The sequence below is a fragment of the Haemaphysalis longicornis genome, unplaced genomic scaffold (genome assembly GCF_048455015.1).
Source record: "Haemaphysalis longicornis isolate Haplotype H1 unplaced genomic scaffold, Haemaphysalis longicornis Haplotype H1 scaffold_2, whole genome shotgun sequence".
Lineage (NCBI taxonomy): Eukaryota > Metazoa > Arthropoda > Arachnida > Ixodida > Ixodidae > Haemaphysalis > Haemaphysalis longicornis.
In genome coordinates this window covers 10,677,773-10,698,329 of record NW_027526295.1, presented here as the reverse complement: position 1 = coordinate 10,698,329, position 20,557 = coordinate 10,677,773, and the positions used below count along the sequence as shown (strand labels likewise).

Below are 20,557 nucleotides of genomic sequence, written 5' to 3'. Positions count from 1 at the left end.
CCCCCCTCCCCGAACACACACACACACACACACACACACACACACACTGTTGGGACTGGGACATTCTAGCTCAGTCAGCACTGTTCGATTCACTTCACTTTATTTCCTTAAAGACCCCACAGGGGGTGTTACATAAGGGGCGCGTTGTACAACATAGATACAAAAGCCACAGGTTAACACTACAGATGCATAGATGTTGCGACGTTGCCCTGCTCAGTCCGCCATCGACGCGGCGCAGAGGAGAGCGATGAAGTTGTCGAGCCGACGGTGATTTTAAGCTGCATTCATATACAATATATACAAAGGTAGCAAGAGCGTTACATGGCTCGCACAAAGGCACTTCTCAACTCAGTGCCTCCGATGAAATGCCGCCGCACAGCCGCTGCTTCAGGGCTGGTTTTATACCCCCGGGGTTCCGCCGCAGCCGCGTGCAGTTCGAATCTTTCCAATCAGGACTATCACTGGCCGCAGTTTGAATCCGGCGAATGCAGGCGAAGTGATTGCGTCAGCCGAGCCACGAATGGGAAAGGGGAGGCGACTCAGCGGCGCCTTCTCCAGAGTCTAGTCGTCGCTGCGTGTCTTTTGCGGGCCGGTCGTCCCAAGCATGATTTGGTGCGGCCGTCTCGATGGGAAAAGGAGAGTAGACTCGGCGGCGCCGTGTGCCGCCAGTTGCGGCACGTCTGCCGCGGGCTGGCTGACCTAGGCGCGAATCGGGCCCACCGTCGGCGCGTCGCCAGGTGCAGCAAATTTGTGTCGGGCGCTCTGGCTAACCGCACACACACGCATAAAAAAATTAGTAAGATCAGACCCGTGTGGGTTTTGGCCTAGCTGTTAACGGAAATAGACACAACGACGCGTAGTGCCCGTCCTGTCCCTTTTTCGCGGCGGGACCTCCCTCTTTGGCTTTTCGCGCGCTAGCCTGTTTTCGTCTGTTTAACTCTTACTTTGCGGGCTGGCGGCGGTTGCGAGGGGTATGGTTGCGCAATGTTCGCAGAATTCGGAACAGCGGCGGCAGCGTCTCTTTCCAGATGGTTTTAAAGACGATAGTCTTTCTTTGGCCACTTGAGCGCGACAATGTTGGCCTGTCAGTCTGTCTGTCTGTGTCCGTCATAAAGATAATTCATTATTGCAACTTAATATCACGACCCGCTGTACACATGGGAGCTACTGGGGTCGCCGTTAAGTAGCTTCACGTACATAATACGCCCTCTCTACAACTGGCCAACTGCCCCGCGATTCAGCCGCGATTCAGCCGCGATTCAAAACGCGAGTGCGTACGTCCCGTTTCGCTCTCTCCCGTGTACGTGCCTTCGCGCAGTGGGAAGCCCTACGACAATGCATCGTGTAAGACGTTTTCTTCTCGGGCTCCTCTGTCCTGATGTATATGTAATCTCAGTATTTCTAATTAGTTAAACATTTTATTTTTTTCTGTTTAGCCTTTCATTCGAGCCACGACCTAGCTAAGATGCTGCAGTCGACAGGATCATGATTTAAGGCCACGGGAGGACGAACGGACGAACAACCTGGACGGACCGCACCACGACTACGAGAGTGCAGCACGCAGACATAGGGCACCGATGCACTCCACGCCAGCGGTGGTCGACACAGTGCTGACTTCAACGGAACGCTACATCCTATGCTCTACGAAGAAACAGCAGTTCGTGAGCGCACTACAATTACGAGGGATACCCTGCTCTGGCCGTAAGGACATCATCTTGCGTCTTCTAGAGGACAACGAAGAACGTCACCATCTCTCCAAACGAACGAATGTGCCAACGCTACTTCAGGCTGCCTCCGACAACAAACGGCAGATGACCCTGCAAGCGGCGCTGTTTGAGAGCAGAAGGCTGCGTGATGAACGAGAAAGTTTTCTGAGACAACTGGCGAGAGTCGGCCGCACGTTTTCCCCGGTACCTGGACTGCACGAGATCCGAGCCCAGGCAGAATCCACGACGGCACGCACATGAACGAGACGACGCATGCAAAATTGTGATTGCGCGCTCACCGCGGACCTTTCCCAGGTAATCGCCACGATTACGGAGACGCATCGAAGGTCAGTGCATTTCCGGCGAGATCACAAACACACGTTGCTCTGCTACATCGCCCACGCGCAGGTCATTCCAACAACGAGCAACGAGACGCGCAACGTACGCAGCCCGCACGAGCCAGAAGCACCACGTTCCTGGCACCCGCGCTCTTCCGCTACAGACGTACACGAACGGAACGCTGAGAGCACGGAACGCAACGGAGCCGGTACGTACATTTTCCGCACGTGCTGTCCCGGCGCGGGTCCACGCAACCAACGACATCGCATCCGGATTGGTGGATATGGCCACGACAAGCGAGCAAGACGCACGGCGCCCGAAATGCACCATACGTGGCGAACGACCACACCCCAATTATAGGGGAGTTTCATAGATAAAACGAGACGCACAGCGCACGAAATGCACCAGAAGTGACGAACGACATCCAACTTGAACCAGTGGAGCTCACCACGGAGAACGAAATGCACAACGCACGAAACGCCACGAAGCCGCAGCACACACGGAGGAAACTGCTGTTCGCGACATCCTCCGCTCCCACTGCAGGTGCTATCCGGACTTGGCCAGCGAATGTTACAACCGCAGAAATCACCTGGCCACAAGCAACAAAAGACCCAGCGCACGCGGTTCAACCCTACCGGAAAGTACGAGCTCTCCGACACCCGCTGCTCCCGCCCGAGTCCAGCGGACGAAAGACATGACACTCGTGCAAGTAGGTCCGTCAACGAGCAAAGACACGGCCAGCGCACGCTGCATGTCCGAGCCAGAATTAACAAGATCACCGGCACCCGCGCTCCGATCGAGACTCGCACGACAAACACCATTTCGTACAAGAGGACGCAACCGCGAGCAAGCGGACTCGCGGTAAACGGATCCTGCTTGTATGGGAGAGATAGCGATTATAGCATTCTCGAAACAACGGGCAAAAGACGAGGTCTTGAGCGACGACACGGACACGGCAAGAACGGCAACGAATGAACCCGATCCAGACGAAGCATCGTATGCCCTGACGATGAAGTCACGCTTGCGACGCCGAGGAATGTGGCACCGAACGGACGGCACGAACTACACCCGCTTCCCCACCACAACGGTTTCACTTCCGAAACAACCACGGCGACTGCGAGCACGGAGCCGCAACGACTTTGACCGATCAGCCATGCCACCCTACGAAAACGCCCCGCTACCGCACACTAAACGAAAAGCCAAACGGCTCCCGCACCATACGCAACGCACGCGTCAATTCAAGCAACGTTCTCAACTCGCCGAACTATGCCATCCCTACACAGCGCAGCTCGCCACCGGACAAACCAGATGACTACGCCCCCACATGCATCAAGCACGCGACGAGCTACACGAACACAATCGCTGACGGAAGCAGCGCAACCAACGCAACGCCGTAAACACTGTCAAGTTCAGGTCTAACGAAGTGAATCCCACGGCACACACACAATAAAATCAAGCAGATTTGAAATTCACCGAAACTCAACGAGACGAACACCCTCTTAACGAAGTTTCTAGTATCTAGAACAACAAAAAACAAACGCCAGCATCGAGCATCGGTGAACAAGCGGACAGTGATCTGGATACGAACGGACGTCAATCTACGCGAACGCTTCATTGTGCCTCGGGGCAGGCGCATTTCGGATTTAGAGCACGATTAGGATACGCCGGAAACGAAAACGGATGACAAAAGCTGCCACCCGAAGACACGCAGAAAAATTCCCCCGCATTTCCCCGAGGGGGAGAATGTGAAAGTGCGAATGCACGGTTGTCGGCCCGCTTGCGGCGCTTGCGCTCGGCCCCCGCAGCCCACCGCCTCGCCGCCTTCTCTTCCATCTCTTCCATCGGGTTTGTAGTATCACGTGTACACCACGCAGTTATCAAGCCGCTATAACGCCGCTGAGTCGCCAACGCACGCCGCTGACGACGTAGTTTGAATGCGTTAAAGATATAAGGCGCGTCAACACTGATATCACCGTCGCGTCCGTGGCTTGATCGGTAGCGCGTCGCGCTGCGGCCGCAAAGTCCGCGGATCGAAACCTGGCGCCGGATGCTGTTTCTTTATAGAGGAGCACTGCGGACGCCGACGCCGCCGGCGGTGGATGGTTTGGGGTCGCTTATAAAGTGCATTCGCACTTACAACGCAGTTTACGGCCACGGCCGCACCGACAAACCCCGAGCTCTCCTGAGCCCGACCCGGCCTGAGAACAAGACGAGACGCCGGGCGCAACGCGAATGCTTACGTTCCGTTTCGCTTTCTCACATGTACAGTGTACTTGCCTTCGGACAGTAAGTCGCCCAACGACAGTGCACTGCGTCAGACGTTTTCTTCCTCTGTCCTGATTTATATGTAACCTGTGTTTTTCTAATCAATTAAACAATTTATTTTTTCTACTTAGTCTTTCATTCGAGCTACGACCTAGCTAACAGTGCAGTTAAGTTGATTATTCTTGAGTAATACATTGAGTACTCATGAGTACTGATTGAGTACTCATGAGTGCAGAATGAGTAGTACTCGTGAGTGCAGAATGAGTAGTACTCGCGAGTGCAGAATGAGTAGTACTCATTGAGTACTCATGAGTACAGAGTGAGTACTCATGAGTACAGATTCAGTACTCATGAGTACAGATTCAGTACGAATACTCGTGAGGACAAATGAGTTTGAGTACAAGTGAGTACGATTACAAATGAGTATTTGATGAGTGAGTACGAGTGATTTTGTGAACAGACGAACTTTTTGAGTCTGAGTTTGATTGAGTGCAGCGTAAATAAAAAAAATGTGATTGAGTTTGAGTGAGTTCTTTCTGTTTTGCCGACCTATGGTTGGCGGCGCCGCTGCGCCATGGTCGTGTGCTGCTCGATGATCGGGTACGCCTTCGGTTGGAAAGCGGTGACACTTGTTCGGATTGGGGGAAGGGGTGCATCGGCGTACTCAGGGTCTGAGTATCAGAGCGGCCACCGAATACAGCATAATAAACTCCATGGTTTGATAAGGAAAGGTTTGATATGGAAATGCTGTTTCCTTGTCACTAACTTGATTTCTTGTTTTTTCGACAATGTTCTCGATCCTATTTCCATGGATCTGAAATTAAAAAGTTGCATAGACATCTACATTTGTATCGTAAGAGGTAAGGCGCGATAGCCATACTTCGACGCCCACGGAGCGTGTTCGTACCCAGCTGCTGTATTTCCGATCTATTCTTCACGAGCACGAAAGGTTAACGAGAAGAGAAAGACTAGCAACGAGGGTTTCTAATCACCGTGTCCTAAAGATACAAAAGTTCTCTGCGCTTCTGTGGCTTAAAATGGGAGCGTGAAAGCTTTCAAATGCGAGTAGTTGGTCAGTTTGAGCGAGGGGGAGCCAGTGTCAGTGTATCAAAATGTTTATTCTGGGATGTGTAGGCCTGACTAAACAATTTTGCTTTTTTTTTTCAAAGTGAGCTTGAGAGAGAAAGCGAGAGAAATAAAGAGAGAGAGAGGGACAAGATCTTTGTCTAGGAAGAAATAGTTGTGGTTTAGAAAAATGGAGAAAAGAGATGGCAGGGAGCTCAAAGGTGGAACCTGAGTCTACAACATCAGGTGTAGCAGCAGCTCCTTCCCTTGCCCTCTCAATTACCTCGCGCTGATCTTGATGTAACTAGCTCGACAAATCTGCCTCCCGTGCCTCGAAGTGGAATATGCTATGTTTAAGTTGTTCTCCCCAGGCCATAACCTTGGACATTGCTAGGTTGCGCACAGGACGGTGGATGTTTCCCATATTTTAGCAGAGTTCTGACTTAATGTCTGATGTTCCCACCAAACACCTTAATGCACATGAGTTTTCAGATAACTGTTCGTTTTCCGTACACATAGTTTGTGATTCTTCGGCATTGAGACCTCGTTGTAGCAAGGGGAAAGATTGGGTTCCTAAGCATAGGAGGAGGATTCGTTCTTAACGTTTTTTTAGAGAGGGTAGTGTCGTAGTATTCGTCACAAGGAGCCCGGTACATGAGTTCGTGTAACTCTTACATAGGGCGTCCCTTCCTTCCAGACCATTGGATCCGGCTTTCAGGTGTAGTTTTTAACTTTCTGCATTATGGATGGGACTACTTACCGAAGCGCTTGTTATTGTGCGTCAAGAAATTTGTATAATGTTCTTTGTGAATCTGTAATGATGCTACGCTTCTATTTGATACTTCCTCCATTCGTATTGCCAAGAGGATAACTTCATCTTCCATTTCTTCGTTCCTGTATGTTATAGGGGTCATGCAGTCACAAAGATTGCAAGAGTAGTCAACTGCGACAATTGGGGCCTTGTACTTTCGTACAACCCGGATTCGATGTATACGGTGGTCTCATGATCCTGATACTTTCCCCGAATGAACTTGAGTATACCCTACCGCCGCCTATTTGGTAGGATTGTATACGATATTTTCGGTAGAGTGTTTTTTATCGGGGTGTCTGGATCGGTGCCATGTCTATCATGGATACAGTAGTTTCCTTTCAAAAGGAGGGGTTGCGCGTCGTTTCTTTTCTGTTTTGGGGATTGTGTTTCTTTTCAAAGCAGGTATGATGGGCCCTCCCGATTTTGTTTTTACATCTGCTTTCTTGGTGCAAGGAGAGTGACTTCTCCGGTTTCTTGAAATACGTTACGACCTATTGAGTTCCGGACCTATTCATCGTCATTATCCCCAACATCCTATTTAGGACGACTACAGCGTGAAGGCCTCTCCCATTGGGCTTCACCCGCTTTTGTGTTGCGCTTCCCGAATCCATCCTTTGCTCCGAATATTGTTATTTCATCCCTCCATCGAGTAAACGGCCGTCCCCTTCTTCTAGACCCGTGTATGCATGTTCATTCTGTTACCCTGGTGGTCAACTCTTTGTTAGTTCATCTCATGGTAAAAATTCCGAGGTTGAGGACCGCCTCACAATCTGTCCTAATTGTGGGGTTTATTTCACTTTCTTTGGTGCGGGTAAACTTGTGGTACGGCAGGCTCTACAATGCTCTGGTCATGACCAGTGGTTGCATGAGACTTATAATTTTTTTTTTTACTTGATCTTCTCTTGTGTAGACGTTTTACTTGTAGCCAATAATTGTTTGAAGATTTTCTGTTTTTGGCTATTGTAAGTTGGCAACCATCCGCTTGTCTAAAACCCCGCATAGCATTCTTACGTGCCTGTTCTCTGGGAGGCTATTCGTACCTACCTTTCGGGTGAATTTTAACTTGGCCGCGTAACGCCATCTGTCGTTTACCAAAACAGAGCTTGCAGCGGGGACATAACCATCGGAATAGTGAAATGTATTTTGAAAGCCTATGTGATTAGACACTATATAGTAGTCTTCATATTAGCTCTTTTCGGCTTATAATCTATGACTTCCTTTGTCCCCTGTTTAATTAGGTCACCCACTCTTAATGCCGGCAAGTGCCGGTACGCCTTCCACACCGGAGTGACTCAGTGGGTAAGGCGTTTCTCTGCTGAGCCCAAGCACGCTGGTTCAATTCCCAGCCGGGATGGCCGTTTTTATCATGGAAGCAGAAAACAAAAAGCATTTGTGCCCTTACACTGCTTACACTCTGTGAAGAAGGATGACGTGCAAACTTGGACGCAGTCCAGGGAGTGCACGAAACAAAACACTTTTGTTGAAATTTGCGGTGGAGCACACTTCCCATTAGCTGAATGAACCTCTGAAGGATCCAAGCTTTGTTTTGCAGACAAATATGGAGCTGCCTGTGTCCCTCCCGCGTCGTAAGCATCTTACTGTTTGTGTAACACACAAACCCAATCCGCTCTACCACTAAGGACTCCGGACAGATCCCATTGGGCCGTTTAACGTGCTCGTTTAAACCTCGCACCAGCACAACGGACATGCCATCCATCAGTACGGACATGAAACCCATAGCTGCGCGTGCACGCCCCTCCTACTTCTTCCCACTATTCTCCACTACAAACCTGCGCACGCATAAACCGGCAACGGGTCGTGTGCGTGTGCTTAGAAGTGACAGACGCGGTCGACAATATCCCCTAAAGGCCTCTGAAGAATTGATATTGGCTCACGCCGGCGTTACAAGCGGGCATGTTGCTGTTCATCCATGTTGCTGCATGTTGCTGCCGCTACTCGACGAGATGAACTTGAGGCGGTAACGGCGGCGCCTGCAGCTTTTCGTTGTTTTTGCGCCCGTTGGTGCTTGTGTTCGGGCCAACGCTTCAATTGTTGCTCTTCCCCCAAACGAGCGGCGCACATCCGTCCCATAACGATTAAAAACCTTGAAGCCCTTGAGCTCTATTCTCGCATACAAACATGTGGCTGTCCGTTTCCCTCCCCCCCCTCGTAGGCATCTTATTGTCTGTGTAAGAACACATCAACCTACACCCGAACCGCTCGATTAAGGAGAACAGCCGATAAGCGCATTGAGCCATGTAAATTCGACATCTAGATCTCCCACCAGCACAACCGGCATTTCAATAGTAGCGGCGTGAAGCCTAGCTGTGTGCACGCCCCCCTTTTTCCACCCGCAAACCGTGCACGCATAAACGGGCAACCGGCTACTTGGCGAAGTGGAATTTGAGCGGAAACCGCGACCGCGGGTTTCGGTAGTTTTAGGAGGCAGCCCTTTCGCGGCCGTTACCTGGGCTTCGCGGGAGCGGTGTCTATTAATGTCCGCGTAGCCTATTCAGCGAACGCAGCAGCGACGAAAGAAAGAAAACGGAAAGGAGCGTCTAGCGAAGGGTAAAGGCGAGTACGACACGCGAAGCTAAGGTGTCATCTCTCTCGTAGCCTCTCCTTCGCACGTCTCAAGCGTAGCCACCATGTAGCGCCCTCCACCTGACACTTTACCCAGGCGCTGTTCCATTTCCCGCTAATCCAAACCACGTGACATTTGCGCGGGAGGTTCAAAAACGATTTGCAACATGCTGGCCGGCGGCGGCGGCGCGCTGCTAGGTAGCAGCTGAGTAGCGCACGCCGCTGTGCCTTCGCTGATGACGCAAACATTTCCTGAGACGCACCAGAAATGCGCCGTTACAGAGAATACTGCAGCTCGCGCTACGCACAAATTTCTGATTAGGGAGTATAGTAATCGTCAGTGCATTTTTACGCCCGTCCGGGCTTCTGTTTATTTTTCGCAATCATCTGATAACAACACTACCGCGTTTAGCAGCCGACTGCGCAAGTTGTCTAGCTGGAGGCGAGGGGAAAAAAAGCCGCCCGCCCGCATCTTCCCTTCTACCTCGACAGAGGAGTTCCTCAAGGCTCGATCCTCAGTCCCACACTCTTTAATCTAGCCATGACTACGATCGCCCGGAACCTTCAAAGAGACACTAGTGCGAGATTTACTATTTATGCGGACGATATCACAATATGGACCGAGTCAAGGGACTACCCGAATGAACGAACTATGATTACGGCCCTGCAAAATGCAGTAGAAAGCATTGAATCTACCCTACCGGATCTCGGGCTTTCCTTAGCTCCTAATAAAACCGAATTTCTGTCAGTTTTTGGCCGCAACCCAGCTCCTGACTTTAGTCCGCCTTGAATCATCGTTGGCACCACACCTATCCCCGCCAAACTCGACCACATTCGCCTACTAGGCATCCCCGTCGGTTACAAAAGTAGCCCGACTATATGGCTGAACCAATTAAAACAGAAATGGAATTCGACTCAACATGCCATACGAAGACTATCTAATAAGCATGGAGGAGCAAAGCAAAAAGCAGTGCAGACACTTGCCCGCGCCGTTGCAGTCGGTATTCTTACATATGGAGCCCAATCTTACACATTGAATTGTACCCAACGACGCTCTCTTAATGTCCTTCACAATGCGACTCTTCGTACAATCACTGGCTTACCACGCCATACAAAAATCTCTAACCTCCAATCTGCGGCTGCCCTTCCACCAATTGAAAAAATTATTCAAGAGCAAACCGACCAATGCAACTTCAAGCGTAAACTTACCCATCAAGGTGCTATACTAACGGCCTGGGATAAGCAAGATCACATCCCCTTACCTGACTTCCCGATACCTATTCCTCCGTGGCAACGACCTCTCCTGACCGAACCAACAACAAATCACCCCATCACCCGCACAACGGCCATTCCTAGACAAAAACGTTGTCAGAGGCTATTCAGCACAAAACAACCCGACGAAATCGACATTTATACTGATGCCAGCCTGACACCACCAAATGTTGGAACTGCCTGGGTTTCCCCAGATGACCGAACCATTATAGGAACCCGACACTCCAAAATTCCTATAACACCCACGGAAGCGGAACTACTTGCCATTACCCATGCTCTTGACTAGTTGATGTACGACCACCATCAACCTTTACCAACAAAGATCAGAATATTAACCGATTGCTACGAAGCATTTCAAGAACTTCGACGACCATTTTCAACGCACCCTTCCGTAAACCAAATTATCCGGCAAACAATGACCCTACAACTGCATGGCATTCAAGTCCGCATAGACTGGACTCCTGACCATAATTTGGCGGCACCGGGGAATCAGGCAGCCCACGAAGCTGCGCAGGAGGCTTGCTCTTTCCTATCCTCCGCTGACCTCGCCATCGCCCAGCCTTCAGACCTTCCTGAATGCTTGGACACGACCGAAAATATCAGCGTACCCCCCGCCATTCGCATACACCGGTACAAACACGAAAAGAAACTCCGACTCAAGCAACTTACGCCGAAGGATCACGTTTCCAACAGGCCTTCCCTTACAAGAACCCAAGAAATATTTATTAACAAATTCTATACAGATGCATCATTTTCACCGGAAATAATTCGCAAATGGTACTACCCCCCCATCAACCCAAAGTGTCCATACTGTCAGCGAGCCGTCACGGCTGATTTGCACCACCTAGTCTGGATATGCCCCAAATTCTCTCAATACCGGAATTTCACTTCCCCAAACCCAGATCCCTCAACCCGTATCGATCCCCTCACATTAGATGAACACACCCTTAACCTTATAATACGGTTCGCCACTAAGAGCGGTCTAGCGCGAGTTATATAGCGATGGCCTACACCAGTGAATGGACCATTCAATGCTGAACAATTGTCCTGTGGAAAACTGATGCCGCCTCCCGAAGACCACGAACTCATACGAGCCCCCTTCAACCATAAATCCTCCCCTCCCAACTCCCCCCCAAGTCCTCCGGCCTTCCCTTTTTGAATAAAAGATTTAACAACAACAACCACGGGGGGAACTCGAGTAAATGCGTCGCATAGGGGTGGTTGTATTGCGTGAAAGTTGTGTAATTGGGTAGTTTGTGGTTACCCTTTGGATGTGGGGAGGGTTTGGAATGCTTAATTATTTCTTTCGTCTTTATTATTCTTATTTAATGTTTCGTGATTTTCGGGCACAGGAAGGACAGGTGAAGGTATTGTCATCATTATTTTCTTTTATTACGTGGTGCTGTCGTTGTACTGGACGGAGAGAACGACTGCTTTATGGTCGCTAAAGTGGACTGTCAAGGGATCTTTGAACAGCGGTCGTGCGTTGGAGTAACTGGTGAGGATGAGGTCGATGAAACTGTCGTGGATGGTGGTGGATTGCTTGTTGTTGTTGCTGGTGGAGACGCAGTGCAGGCCGTGGCGGGTCCCCATGTACGGTGGGGTAACGTTGCCTTCAACGAGTAGAGTGACGCTGCTGTTGCATTGTGTCGCACTACTTGTTGACGGTACTGTTGCTTCCATCGCTTATACTTCACCTGGAGCCAAACGAAAGGCAAGCAAGACGCACTTGACTGAAGTTCGAACGCGCGCTCCGCCGCTTATATACACTGCGCGCGCTGTCGAGGGAGAGGAGTATGGGGGAGAGACGTGCATGCGCGCACTTCCGTCCTTTCCACGCCCCCCACCACGCTGTTGTCACGCAGCTGTCACGCCGCTAGCACGCCGCTATCACGTGTACACCTGCCGCTGTTGCTGCTGAGCGCGACGGAGCGCGCGGGGTAAGTACTGCGCATGCGCGCGCAGACGCGTTCCCCCAGCACCGCCGCAGCTGTTGTTGAGAGCGACAAGGCGCAATGGGCAGCTACGGCGCATGCGCGCGCAGACGCGCTCCTGCCGCATTGCCGCAGCTGTTGTTGAGAGCGAGGAGGGTACGGGGGAGAGGCGCGGACCTGCGCCTCGACGTGACGTCATGAGCTGCGGACGCCTATGGACGGAGGAATTGGCGAGCCTAAGAAATGCTCCGCATTTAAAATAGTTGTGAAGGCGGTGTCAGCGGCGGTGAGGAGGAGCTCGGGAGTGGCGCCGAGTAAATCGGTGACACCGGAATAAAATCTGGGGGGTTAGACATATGCTGCTGTGCAGTAAACGCCAGTGTGTCGAGATTTCGGCGGACGTTAAAGATACTAGGCAGTTTTAGCATATCGTTACCGTGTTTACGTTACCGTTTACCGTGTTTGCGGGAGTAGACTGCGCAGCGCGAGAGTTATCGCGAACGGTAACTTACCGGCACAGGCTTCACCGTCGCCAGCGGTTCCGGTAACATGGTAAACGGTAACGCAAACACGGTAACGATATGCTAAAACTGCCTACTAAGGCGGTCAAAATTCTTCCGGAGACTTCAACTACGACATGCCTTCTGGCCCACGAGTAGCTTCAGGGCATGAATGGCCGGAAATGTATATTTTTCATCTTCTGGTAGAAACACGCCTTGGTATGATGGTGTAAGTTGCGGGCATGGCTGGAGACCATGTCTGCCGAGCATGCTACCACCGACTCGGCATAGAACAAACTTTACCGCACAGGCGTGGCACCTGGAGGCAACGCGTCTTTTACATTGTATCCTTGTCCTCCTTTCCAACCTTCTGTTGCCGTAGCGCCACCATATAGATTCAGCGGAGCCCTGTGACGTATTTCCGTGGACGCCTGATGAGTACGGCTGATAGCGGACGGCTAGCAGCCACGGGGAAATCGAAAAATGAGCATAATAACGCTATCGCGTTAATAATTCATCCGTAGCAAACGCCGCGTGAATCACTTTGTCGACTCACTTTCCCAAGCGGCACAGAAAGTGTGCCCCAAGACCGCCCGTCTATGGCCGCTTTCTGGCATGTCCGGCCAGCATCCAGGTTCTGGCAGCCACTGATCATGCGTTGAACGGCCAACATTCGGCAACCAGCGCTTCGGTATTTTTCCGTCCGCCCGTGTACGGACGCACACCGGCAGCTAACCGGCTGCCAGATATTCATTTCTCTTACGGCTGCTGATGTTGAGAAAGAGAACGGCCGAAGTGCGGCCTTAGGGCATCCGTTTTTTCTTCGGGAAGCGGTAATCGGCCGAAGCACGGCAAGCGGCGGGCCACAGAATATGCGTATTCTTGCGGCAGTTGGTGTTCGAAAGGAGACCGGCCGGAGCGCGGCTGCCGTGCATTCGTTGTTTCAACGGTGAACCGCGCGTCCGACGGTAGAATATTCGTTTTCTTCGGGTAACCAGTGTTATGAAGGATACCGGCCGACGTACGGCCCCAGAATATACGTTTTTCATTCGGTTAGCTGTCCTCGGCCGAATTACGGCAAGCGAATGGCCACAGAATATTTGGTCACCGGTGTTCAAGAGGAGACCGGCCTACGTAAGGTATCTGGTTATACGTCATTTTTTCGGCAAACGGCATACAGCCGAACAACGGCACGCGCCTTGCCGCCGAGAATTAATGCACAGACGTGTTTGGAAGGAGACCGACCGGTTTTTCCCTGGGGGTAGAAAAAGCCGTTAGGGAGCCGAACGACGGGGACGCGTTTTTCATCGGCTCCATGTTTCTATGTTTTAAATGAACGAACATCGTTTGTCAAACAGTAATGAGTGTCCTCGGTGAACGGGCAAGGTGCAAGGACTCACTGGACATTAGCAGGGAACCTTTTAGGCCATCGAAATGTCATTTATTGCCACAAGAAGACTGTGCCGCTCTGCCGCCGGCTTCGTCGACGCATCAGCTCGAGGCTATTCGCTCCCTCAAGAAATGGAGAGCATTGGAGACACCGACCCGGCAGAGATGTCCGATCCGAAATGGACATGGTTCACCAAAATAACTGGCCTTCAAGGGCGTCGAGCAAGCGGTCACCACGCAGGAGCTAAACCGCCACCATGTCAAGGACTCCCCACCAAAGAAAGGCAAGTGCGAGCAAAAGCGCAAGTTATTCTGCTTACAATTAAACTGCGACAAGCAATGTTGCACTATGTTGTTGGTGATAAACGTAGAAGAGACTCGCTCGTGCATTGGTAGGATCAACTTCATGCCCTGCATGGGATTTTACGACTGCCCATTTAGAAAAAAAAATTATTTTAAATTTACGATAACAACAGAGCCTTGTCACTGACGAAGCCTAGCTGTTAATTTAGTTCCGATGTTGGAAGGTAAGCTTAGCTACTCTTGGGATATGACTCATTTGGTTAAACATAATCGCCAGAATCCTAGCAAACACGGATCTTGTCAGGATTTTCTTGTTCAACGCAGATTGTTGAGTTCACGCACGATTTGGCTCTTGCAATAGATAAGCTTAAAGTGGTTGACTGTACATTCTTGGACTGCAAAAAAGCAAATGATGGTGTTCCATATCACCTTCTGCGTAGTACATTTCATCCTATGAACTGAAATCGTTTTTTGCATTGTTATTACTATTGGCCCTAAGCTTTGTTCAAAAGTACTGTGTAGTTTACCGGACTATAGCGAATGAACGTGGCTCCGTATACCTGCAGCTTTATTCGGATTTAATAACATCCTGGTGTGCTGATTCAGAAAGGTTTTTGGATGTTAAACAGTGTGTTAACCGCACCTTTACAAGAAAACCTGCATTCAAATTGAATACGTATAGCGTAAATTATGCTGCTGTGACAACGGCCGAGGAATATAAATACCTAGGAGTTTATTTAGGGAGTGGATAGAGGTTAAATAGGCAGGTTCACACCATAAAACTTACGGCTGCGTATGTTTTTGGCTTTCTGAGACGAAATTTCAGTGAACCTCCATCTAACTAAAAAGAACAACCGTATTTCACTCATGTGCGCTCAATCTTGGAGTGCGCATGTGTTTTCGTGGATCCCTACACCAAAGAGCTGCTTGATACGCTCGAAAACATACAGAATATGTGAGTGCGATTCGTATTAGGTAATTGGCACGCTCAACTTAGCATGAGAGAAAGTAAAAGTAAACTGAAATGGCAGGACGTGAAAGATCACAGACGAAACCACAGGTTGAACTTTTTTCGTAATATCTATCATTCGAAAACTGGAGTAGAAGGGGAGAAGTATGTCCAAGCGCCATTCTACATATCGCAAAGTGGGACCGCTAGCTTAAAGCAAATTATTAACTTTGCTTTAAAGGTGACGCCTTGCGCGATTCATTTTATTTTACATCAATACTGCTGTGTAATTATCTTCTACGTATGATTGCATTAACTGTTTATATTGACGATTTTCAGCGTGCTTTGTAGAATTATTTTGTGATTTTGTCTCATATTTAATGCTTAGTGTTATGTATCTCCCTTCTGTAATGCATGGAAAGGCAAGCAGGCATCAAATAAATAAATAAATAAATAAAACAATGAATAAATAAATAAAAATAAATAAATAAATAAATAAACTTCCAGAGGCGCAAGTTTGCCTCTGACGGGTTGAGAACCCTACGCATTCAACCTTGACCAATAAAATATTTATTGCCCTATTCGTTGCAGTATGCAAGGTTTCCTGTATGCATGCTACCATTGCTATGTTATTGGTTTGAAACAAATTATGTAACTCTAATTTTACGCCTTTCCTTGCGTGAACACAGAGGGATAGAACTGCAGCCACCTGAAGCATGGCGTCATTCGCAACGCGTCTACAATTTTTTGAACGTAGTATAGGCCTCCTGCGCTGGAGTTTTGGCGTCATGCAGCGCCCCTAGCGGCCGACGCCTCTGGGTAGTACAAAAGCAGACGACCCTCGCCGCCCTCCATGTGTTTTCAATTACAAGCCAGAGTGAAAGTTGGTTGTGGCGCTTTGTGGGGTGTTTAAACGACTGCATACTGTATGAAATAGCCCTTAAAGTAGCTGCAGAGGCTAGACAAAATAATATCCGCTAAAAGAAGCCGATTTGTCGGCTTTCTTTTGAGCGAGCTGTCGCGGTGGTCGCGGCGTGGGACAGTATCGTCAGGTCGGGTGGTTTAACTGTTTGACGACCGTTACAGTTTTTTCTTCTTGCGTGCGGTCGACAAAGCAAAGTTCACGAGTAGCATAAACACGGAACGCTGCTCATCTTACATCCTGAGGTAACTGCAAAAGGTTGCTTCATCGGGAGCATGCAAGCGAACGCAAGAATTGCGCAGCCGACTCAGCTGACACTGCTGGCCTGGCACCGCCTTTGAAACGAGTGGAAACTTTCTTTCGTATTTTCGCAAACTAAATTATTCTTGCGTAACGTTTTACGCCGCACGATTTACGAACGGCAGGGTACATGTATACTAGCGAGTAGGTGGGGCAATACCGCCAATTAAATAAACAAATTAAGCGCTATTGAAGCACGCAAAACACGTACCAAATCACACGCCCGCTGCCTGCAGAGATGTGTACTTTTATAACATCACATAACACAGCCGCATACACGGCGCGGGGCCCCGAATATTTATATACGATCATGACTGACTGTGTTGGTTTTGGTCGTCGAATCTGAACGCCGAAACGCCAGTTTTGACTTCCTCCAGTTGAATTCCCCCCCCCCCCCCCCCTCATCTTCACAACGTTTATAGATATCTATAAACGTTGCATCTTCACACTTCGCCAGATTATTGTCAAATATTATTAGAAATTCGCTGAATTTTTTCTCTTTGCATTCAAAGCCCCCCTCCTCCTACACCCCCCCCCCCCCCCCCCTTGATTTGCCGTCCAGCCCTCCGCCGTGTCGGCTGCATGGAACTCGGCCGTTGCTGACCCTCATTCTAGGCTATTAAGTGCGAACTGGGAATGTATGCTGCAAGAGAGTAATTAAGAAAAGTGAGAGCAAACAATGCAAGCGAGTGGCCTCTTAGTTCGCCCGACCACTTTGTTTTACGCAATTTCGGAATCGCAAAACAGATTTCACGCTTCTGACGGTCGCGGCATTTTGTCACTGAGACACGCAACAAAACGGCAAGCTAACGCTGCACCATGTATTCGTAACGGCGACGCAAACGAGCACTGTTTAATGAAAGTGCACGCCTAGTGTGCAGGTACGCAAAAGAGCGGCGCACCGCAGCAGGCGAGCCTGCGGTCCGCCGGACTCGCTGACTTTTGAAAGCGCGATCATAGCCGATTGCGTCACTCTTCTTTTTTGATCGGCTGTTTTTGACAAGTCTTTGCCACCTAGAGTATTAGTTTAAACTAGAAATTTTACTTAAAATTTCACTTCGTACGACCATCGATCGGTGAACCTGCGAGTAGCAGACGCCGTCACGGTCCCGGCACTTTCGTCGGTGCTGTAAACGTGTTTAGCGCTGCAAAGCTTTTTTCCCTAATGCCAAGTTGATCGCTGAAATAGATCGGACGCGTCGGGGATGAGCTGGTGACCACGTCGCAAAATAATCGGGAGCGTCGAGCTCATTTTGCTTCTGTCAACACGGGATCCTATGGGACCCGCGCAGCTTTGTACTACCCGGAAGTACTGCCCGGAAGCCGCTTGCGCAGCGCCCCCTGGGCAGCGCAGGAGGCCTATGACATTAGAAGAAAATTAAGTTCTTTTGGACTATTAAGTGGTGTGGACGTATACTCATGAAAACAACATTAAAATAGATTGAAAATGAAAGTACCTGTTCGCTCCTTCTTAGATCAGCCCTGCGCAAGATCATCAGAAAAGTTGATCGAGTAGAAAATGTCTTTTCAAAAAAAATGGGCAAAAACTGGACATACATTTTTGTGAAGGAGTTATATTAAATGCTCCTGAGTGTTTTGTTGAGAACCAAAACGCTTCGTAAAGGCATTCACGCCGGTTTTATATACAGCAAAATTGGTCAAGCAACTGTTATAAAAATAGTTTATGTAGTCATAGCATGAAAGTGTTCCGGAATATTGCCCTAAAAGAAATTGGCTAAAAGCGGCGCAATTTATCTCTCTGAAATCCAACCCACTAAAGTATGCGCCCTCCGCCGCCCCCCCCCCCCCCCTCCTCTTTCCCGTTTATTACAGGTAAGCCGCCCCACAGAGGATATCAGGACGGACAATACATCTGTTCAAGCTCTACAAAGAACTGATTATTTTCTGTGTTCGGCAGTAAAAGAGGCACAGCAATTAAAGGAACGACAATTTGTGAACACTGTTTAATAAATGAATTTTCCTGTCAACTGAGGCTGGTAATTAAGCAGGGCTGCGCTGAAAGCTTGACGGCTGGTGGTTGCGCGCGAGCTCACTTTGATGTGGCTGCACTGGACCCAAAATGCTGGGTTTGTGCTGCTTCTGCACTGCGCGAACGAGTCATCTGCTTGCGCGACATGCAGTGACCGGCCTCATTACAATTAACGTACTGTGGCTGAACTCCAATGCCCGTAGCACGGCCGTATTTTTAGTCCGGCTGGAGTCCGACGACCGCATCTCGGCTGTCCTCCGGCGGCCGTCCTTCGGCCGTACACGGGTGTGCCCGTCAGGCTGCGGACTGCTTCTTCGACGTTTGTGTTTCATTCTAGCCTTTTGTAGAGCAGGAGTTCGCTTTTATAAACTTCATTCAGTAGAACTTCGCGTCGTTCTTGGCAGCGTGGCAATATTCCGTCTCCTCCGTGTGCTACACATCACAGCGCAAACAATAAATATTTGTACGCTGGACCACGCTCTGTTGTCTCCCTTTGTAATATTGAAATTGTTTTGTAGCATGTGATAAAATCAGTTCTATTCTTCTTTTTGCTCTTCGTTTTTTGCAAGGAATGGGGAGGGTGTTCGCGGACAGGCCCACGGTGCAACATATATCTTTTCGTGTTTTGATCATTTTTAAATCCGCTTTTAAATATTTGCAAGTATGTACGAACTCATCCAAACCACAATATTATTTGGTCATCTCCTTTAGTGTCCTGCGCATTCCAGAGCAATCAATAGATTCATTAATAGCGTAGTCTGAAGGACGCGTACTTGCTTCCTTTCAGTTTTTTTTTTGGGGGGGGGGGTGGTATCGAAAGGCCCGCAGCAGTCCGTGAATACGGAGCTACCCTATGTATTCTGGCTACAACGTTTTATTTAAGGAAACGACGTTTTAAAATTCGTAAACACGACGGCGCAGCGCTTGCGCCCGACGACACGGGAGCAGTTGGCGTTCGCGGCCACAGTGTGCGGCGATTTATTTGGAAAAATAAAACCCCATTGAAGGCAGGTGGTATACATTATGATTGTGCGATTCATCGCTAACTACTGCTAAAACAGAAACACTCAATGAGCGCGCAGAGACAGAAATCAGCGAGTGTTTTTACGCCACGAGCTGGCAAATATGCGGCACGCGCGGCGGTGGAGCCAGTCTTTATATGAAACAAGCGCCAAAGTTTCCTGAGCAGTAAAGCATTGAAGGCTGGCTGCACTAAGACTCTCCGCTAGGTGCCGACGTAGTGCGCCGCAGAAATTTAACGTTTAGCTTGCGCAAAGGCAGAAACCGCTATAATAAAGCTTTTTATGGTTATGTTTGCGCCCGTAGGCTGTTGCAGCCATCCAGAGTCCACCACGGGTTCACGGGTTCCACGGGTATCCGTGCCTGATGTCGCCAGTTGTGGCGAATGAAGGAAGAGGTTGGCATTAGGCGAGGTGTCAACAGCGGTTCGTTGTTCGCACTAAGCAGAAGCGAAGCACGGCTAGCCACCCCAACTAAGAGCGGGAGCTGAACTTGTACAACACGTGGTGGCACGACCAACGTCTGTCTCGGTCGGCTGCCTGCGGTTCACTACGCCCCTGGAGCAAATAATTAGGCCAACGTGGTAGGACATGCATTCAGTGTGTGTCACAGTACCCGGTCTGCTTCAAGACATGCATGGTACGCGTACAGACTCACCTGAATATCAGGCCGGCGATGTCGACCCGGTTGGCTTGGCTTCTAAGCGTTTGCGGAAGAGCTCCAGTAAACCTGAGCATGCAGCAGCTGTTGGCGCAGTAATGCAAACGGCTGGCGCTGCAGCTGTGCCCTGAAAATGAGGAAGATAGAGCAAAGTGTCATCGACTTTGCGACCTCATTTTCAGAACCACAGCTGGCTGACTACAGATTTAAGGCGAACGCCTTAAGTGCGCCATTCGGGTAACAACTGACGTTGTTGCTTTACAGCGGAGCGTCTCGCTTGTGGGAAAATTTTGTTTCGTTGTAGGCAAAAAACCTAGGCGTGACCCAGCAGTTGTTCCCCAAGACGCCAAGCGCATTTGTCAGGCTAAGCAGGCAGACAGCCAAGAGCTCAGTATTCGCGTACAAAACCCACAAAACAAGCATCAAAACCGCATGGTGGATGATGAGGCGCCTGAAATTCCCCATTGCACTGGCTGACTAATTAGTCGGGTGGTATCTACAAGGGGTTGATGGTCAGACACCGCCGAGAAGAAGAGACCACGCAGGTGC

At 49.7% G+C, this 20,557-nt stretch overlaps 1 protein-coding gene across 1 annotated transcript in view; it reads right to left on the bottom strand.

Annotated features, from left to right (window-relative positions):
* LOC144166984 (2-Hydroxyacid oxidase 1-like) overlaps positions 1-20,104 on the bottom strand; it is a 93,051-nt gene extending 72,947 nt beyond the window's left edge. The window contains exon 1 of the mRNA XM_077696407.1: positions 20,006-20,104. The gene's annotated coding sequence lies outside the window, so the exon portion shown is untranslated. The remainder of the gene's footprint in view (positions 1-20,005) is intronic.
* Between the last annotated feature and the right edge of the window lie 453 nt (positions 20,105-20,557).